The sequence below is a fragment of the Ursus arctos genome, unplaced genomic scaffold (genome assembly GCF_023065955.2).
Source record: "Ursus arctos isolate Adak ecotype North America unplaced genomic scaffold, UrsArc2.0 scaffold_1, whole genome shotgun sequence".
NCBI lineage: Eukaryota > Metazoa > Chordata > Mammalia > Carnivora > Ursidae > Ursus > Ursus arctos.
In genome coordinates, this window is record NW_026622763.1 from 108,314,763 (window position 1) to 108,320,939 (window position 6,177).

Consider the following 6,177-nt stretch of genomic DNA (forward strand, 5'->3'; position numbering starts at 1 on the left):
AGGTCCTCGCATCCATGAGGGTGCTGGGAGTCTCCCGGGCACTCCCACTGAGGGCTACCCAGGAGGGCAGTGGGGCCTGTTGTTGACCCTCTTCTGCACAGCAGGTGACAAACAGCTCCCTGGATATCAGACAGAGCCGATGAAAAGAAATCTGCTCTAGAAACACCGTGGAAAATGTTTGATATCAGCTGCGGCTAAACCCAGCACACCTGCCCACAAGCCGTGCTGACGAACGAGGGCAGGGCTTGCTGCGTCTGTAAGATCAAATGGCTCAAGAAATCGTTTCTGCTGCTGCTCATTAAAAAAAAAAAAAAAGAGGAACACCCGACCGGCTCAGTGGGTAGAGCATGCAACTCTTACCTTGGGGGTGTGGGTTCAAGCTCCACATCGGATGTGGAGATGACTTAAAAAACCAAAATCTTAAAAAAGTATATTGGAACGGGAGACAAACTCTAAGTGTCCAGGAGCACTCAGAGGAGTGCGTGATGGCGTGTGGCTCTGGTCTGTTCTGTCCTCCTGTCAGGGACCCAAGAATGCTCTGGCACTGACCCCACTCAAATACCAGTCTACGCCGAGTGATTGCCGTGACCTAGGCAAACATCTGGCAAAATGAGCACGAGAAAGTGACCCCCTCCCATTACGAAAGTGGCCTAGTGTGAACAGAGGGTTTCTAGGCATTTAATTTGTTTTAAATTTATTTTGTTCTTTTTCAAAATTATTTACAGTGAGTGCATAACTACCTTCACCTTGAACTCAGCTGTGGAAGTGTGTTTCGGGAAGGCATGGGGTTCGTCTTCCTGGGGCGAATCCCGCAGAACAGCAGAGCCCACGGGGTTTTTATAGCATCGGGATAAGGGGTTCAGGGCAATCGTTTGCAGAGATGCAGGGGCGGGCAAACGCCCGCACCCCCGTCACAGACAAAGCCCCGTCCGAGGGCATCCGAGCCTGGATCAGGGCCAGGGCCAGAGAAGAATCTGTCCATTCAGCTCCTCCAATAGCGTCCACACCCAGCCTCCCTCTAGAAAATGACCGAGTTTAGGGGAGTGGATGTTTACGAAGCTCTGAGGGGCAGACGTGAAAGGGCCATGGGAACAGGACGAGAGTTTGGGGGCCGGGGGCCAGTCCCTGCAGCTGTGAGGGGCCCGGCTGAGCCTCTTCCTGTAAGCACTGGGCTGTGAGGCAGCCTGGGGGCGGGGGCGCCTCAGCCTCGGCCAGCCGGGCCGAGACACCGAGAGACACGGCCAAGGACCACTTCCCCTTCTGCGTGTTTGCTGAGCTGAAGTGTCAAACACTTAGGGGTGTGGGAATGGCAAGAGCCAGGAGAGGCCAAGGAAGAGACGGCCCTCTGCGGGGCCAGCTGCCAGGCAGTGGGGCCAGAACGGAGCAGAGGGTCCTGAAGGAAGAGGGGGACCGCGAGGGCCGTGTGTGCCAGCGGCCCTGCCCACATGCCAACAGGTGGTGGCCGCAAGACCCCCGAGGAGCTCCCAGGCCTTAGGAGTTCCCTGATGTGATGTGTGGGTGCGTCCAGCTGGTCCGGCCCGTCCTGCTGTGGGCCCTGGGCAAGCGTCCCCTCCCTGGGGACCTGAGTTTGCCACCTCCGTGAGGACCAGCTGGACGAACCCTCCAAGGGGAGGGGACGAGGAGCCAGACCCCCATCTCTCAGGAGGAGTCTCCAGGCCCAGGGACCCCCGAGGGTGGCACCCCTCACCCTACCACACATTTAGGTTGTAACCTGCAGCTTGCGGGAGAACCGTCAGAGCGGGCTCACGTTGGCACTGTGGGACCTGGGCGGAGGCAGGAGTGTGCATCTAGGCAGCTGGAGTTCCATCAAACTTTTCCAGAAAATCTCGTGTCCCAGGTTTTGACAATCCTTGTGCTGAATTTTAAGTTGGAGTTAAGGTTTGTGATGGACCCGTCCAACCCAGGCTCACGGGGACCCCTGGGCCTGCTTGCTCCGTGTGCGTGAAAGCCAGCCTGTGCCAGCTCTCGCAATTTCTCTGCGGAGAATGCAAAAAGCTGCTTCCCCAGGTTTTGGGGTGTGAGAGGGTGGGGCACCTAGGTTATCCTGGCCTGGGCTGCTGCCCTGTTCAAAGCAGTATTTAAGCCCCAATGTCAGTGAAAAATACTTCTCAAGCATGAAATTATGAAACTACTCAAATGTATCTCTTGTTGGTAAATCCAGCCAAGCTGGTCGTGCAACTGCCCTGCAGGGAGGAGCACAGGCCGCGGGGGCCCGGGGAGGGGGGGCTTGGACACAGCCTGGCCGCAGCCCCCACTTCACAGGCAGGCACGGGGCTCTGGGCTGGGACAGACGCCAGCCCACATCCTCTCTGCTTTGCCACAACTGTCACATTATGAACAAAACAGCACCCCGGGGAGCCCCAGATGGGAAAGGCCAGAGCCCCCACGAGGCCCTGCGATGCTCAGAGCAGGCACCTCGGGCACCCCAGGGACGTGCAGTCGCAGTCGGTGGAGCCACCCAGTCTCCCCCAGCACACATGCAGTCGTGACCGAGCAGCCACTGGTCAGACCGCACAGCCAGGCCAGTGTCCCTGCCGCCCGCTCAGTGCCTGGCACACGGGGCTGCACAGGACACAGGAGACAAGCAGCTGCCACCGACACCCCGGTCAGCACCCCAGCGGTGCGACAGCTGCCCTGGGACGTGCTCCGAGCTGCTGCGTCCCCGGGGCCAGGCTCCCCGCCCTTCCCTGCGGGGCCAGGCGTTTCACACTCGGGCCCTTGTGTCCTGCACCCCAGGGCGCCCCGCACCTCCAGGGGCACCTCAGCGGGGCAGCACGGGCATCGTCAGTAGATGGTGTCAGGAACATTTGTCCGTAGCTACTAAGCAATTACCCAGGACGCCATGTCTTTTCTGGGATCTCCCAGTGGGACACGTTCTGCATGACACTACGCAGCAGAGACCCGCTCCTGCCACTTGCTCGTGACCCGGACACCCCTGAGCAGAAGCTGCATGCCACACCAGGCAGGCCCACTCAGACTGAGATCGAGGGTTCCGGGCCAATCCCTCCCCATCTGGGACACAGCAGGCTGTCTGTGGAAAGGGGAGCGCAGAGGCCTCCGATGGCCTTTCCCGGCCAGGGATGGCAGGCAGGCTGGCTCCAGCTGTAGATTTAAAACAGAGCACCCTCAGATACCCAGCAGGAGCGGGCAGTTGGCAGGGGGGCGAGCGGGCCTGTGTTACCCACAGACGAGGTCATCGTCTGCTAGGGCACCGAGGGGGATAGATGGCCCACGCCCTGCCTTCCTGACACCGCTCTGGGGCATGGCAGGGGGTAGGCCGATAGGCAAAAGCAGTCATTTGCCCTTTTCACATCAGTTATGGAAAACCAGGAGTTAAATTTTAAAAACAGACCGTATCATGCTGTGGCAGGCAGCGTCCGAGGGGCCCACAGCTGAATGGAGAAGTAAGACCCCCTCCGGTCTACGGGGAGCTGGCCCCGGAAGCCCGCCAAGGAGAAAGGGGGGGACTTCACGCCCCACCCAGAGCCCTGGCTGATCCGCACTGATGCTCTCCTGGGGTGGGTGCTGCCGCTGGCCTTGGCGTCAAGGCTGAAACCGCCTGGCCCACCTGCCCAGGTGGCCTTCATCTCCAGGACTCCAGAGACAGAGGTCAGTTGCCAGCCCCGCTGTTGGCTGTCCCCGCAGGCTTCCTCGCCTCCCAATCGGCTCTTGGCATGAGGAAACGCCTCTCAGGATTGCAACAGCCCTCTCCCTGTTACGCGAACACAGGGCATCCTCCTGGTTGGGAACAAGGTGCACACCCCTCCCCGGCTTCCCTGGGTTGCACACACCCACCCACTTGCCGGGACCGGTCGGCCAGCCTGGGCCCAGGCTTCTCCCGCCCTCCCACGTGCCGTGCTGTACACGCGGTGCTGCACCAGCTGGGGTCCTGCCCAGCGTGGAGCAGGCCGTAAACAGCGTGAGCCATGTGGCAGGTGGCACGATGGGAAGGCATCCAGGGGCTTCATGCAGTTGAGATAACTCCCTGGACAGGAGGCTTGGCACAGCCCAGAAGGAAGAGCAAGCAGGGCTGAACAAAGAAAGGGATAAGCATTCCAGGCACAGGGAACAGCACATGCAAAGGCATAGATGCACTTGTTAGCCTGGGGTGAAGGGGGCGTGTGCCCTGGAGGGGAGGTGGGACAGCCCCCCAGCTGGGAGGGAGGGTGGGCCCAGAGGAAGGGGTGTCGTCAATGAAGGAAGGAGCCCAGGGCCCATGAGGCTCTAGACAAGGAGTGAGGGCAGCTGCAAGCCGAGGGGGGCTGGCCCTCGGGGAGGGTGGGTCCCTCGTTCCTAGCAGGCAGGAAGTACCCATGGTGATCAGCTCAGAGTAGAGGAGGGTTCACCAGGGCGGGGCCGGGCTGACTCTGCACTGCGACTCCAGAGGCCCAGTGCCACACAGACGTCCCCAGGCAGGCGCCAGGCCCCACAGGCCATGGTGAGGCAGGACCCGAGACTGCCAGCTCTCTTGGGGGGGTCCCTCCATAGACCCTCCTCCCAGGGGCCTCTAGCTGTGGAGACCGCCCCCACTTTGTTCCTCAGCCCCTGCAGTTTCCTCTGGGTCCTCACTGCGGTCCGGCCCTGGGATGGGCACGCTTCTCCATTCTCCAGGCCCAGCTCCAGGGCCTCCCACTACCCCTTGACCTTCTCCTGGCAGCCCCTGGGGTTCTCCCCCTCTTCTAGGCTCTCAGCTCCCAGGACTCCTCTGGCCCACCCTCCTCCCCGCCTGTTAGGCTTCTGTTTCTCTTCTTGCTGACACTGCATCAGTTGGAGCCAGCCTGATCCTGGTCCTGAGCAGTGCTCTGGAGGAAGGGAAGGAGGGGAGAGGAGGGAGGAAGGGAGGGAGAGGGAGAGGAGGAATGGGAGGGGAGGGGGGAGGAGGGAGCTCCCACTGAGCCTTCTTACGCTGGGCAGTCCAGACTAAGGGTCATGGCGGTCATGGCGAGCATGCCCTAGGCCAGCTAGGACCTCATCTGCCCTGGGGCTGGGCCTGGGGCCTGGGGCCGCGCTGGGCTGCTGTCTGTGCAGCATGTGGGGCCTGTCCCCTCTGCCTGTTTCTTTGGCCGTCAGATGGACAGAGCACCACCACTTCTGCAAGGCTGTGGAGGTCCCCAGGGGCCCCGACCATGACCGTCCAGCCCGGCTAAGGCTCTTCAGGTCCCTGCACCCCTGGGATGCCAGACAAACCCAGACCCAGCAACAGGCGCTGAGTGAAGGGATTTTGCTGAGCTGGGGATCGAGCTGTCATGGGAGACGGTCACGGGCCAGGCCCCTGGGGAGGGCACTGCCTCCTTGGTCCTGCAGGAAGTCCTGCTGCTCGCCGGGTTACTGAGGCCCACGGCGTCGGAGCCCGAAACACAGAGCAGGAGGTCCCACCCGTTTCCAAGGAGGCCCCATGAGAACTGTAAGCAGCGTCAGTGCAGCTCAGGAAACAGCCGGGGCGGGGGGCCTCCTTCCCCTGGTTGCCGGTAACACGGGCTTCCCCACCTTCCCAGGTCGCTGCGCAGGTGTCTGCCTATCGGGGTCTGGCCCCTTTTCCTGCTTTGTGACCTGCATTTGTCCTACCCACCTGTCGACTTAGCAAGCAGAGAAGGCTCCGCAGGCAAACGTGCCCTTGGTTACGGGAGTGAACGCCAAACCTCAGGGCCCTTGGGAGCAGAGACGCACAGGGAATACTTATTTCTAAAAGGATCGGGAAGGAACGTGTCTCAGTGTGTGCATGCGTGCGTGAGTGCTCATGTGTGTCTATACACCTGGGGCATATATATTTTCTAAACTGAGCCTTTCGCTTAGCTCAGCAAACTATGACACCTGGGCCAAATCTGGCCCACCATTTGTTTTTATAAATAAAGTTTTATTGGCACACACTGTAGCCACTTGTGGCCACTCTTGCACTACCACAGCAGGATTGAGGAGCTGTGGCACAGCCTATAAAGCCGCTGGGCCGGAAATAGTTGCTCTCTAGTCCTTTAAGAAAAACTTTGGGGGGGGCGCCTGGGTGGCACAGCGGTTAAGCGTCTGCCTTCGGCTCAGGGTGTGATCCCGGCGTTCCGGGATCGAGCCCCACGTCAGGCTCCTCTGCTATGAGCCTGCTTCTTCCTCTCCCGCTCCCCCTGCTTGTGTTCCCTCTCTCGCTGGCTGTCTCTATCTCTGTCA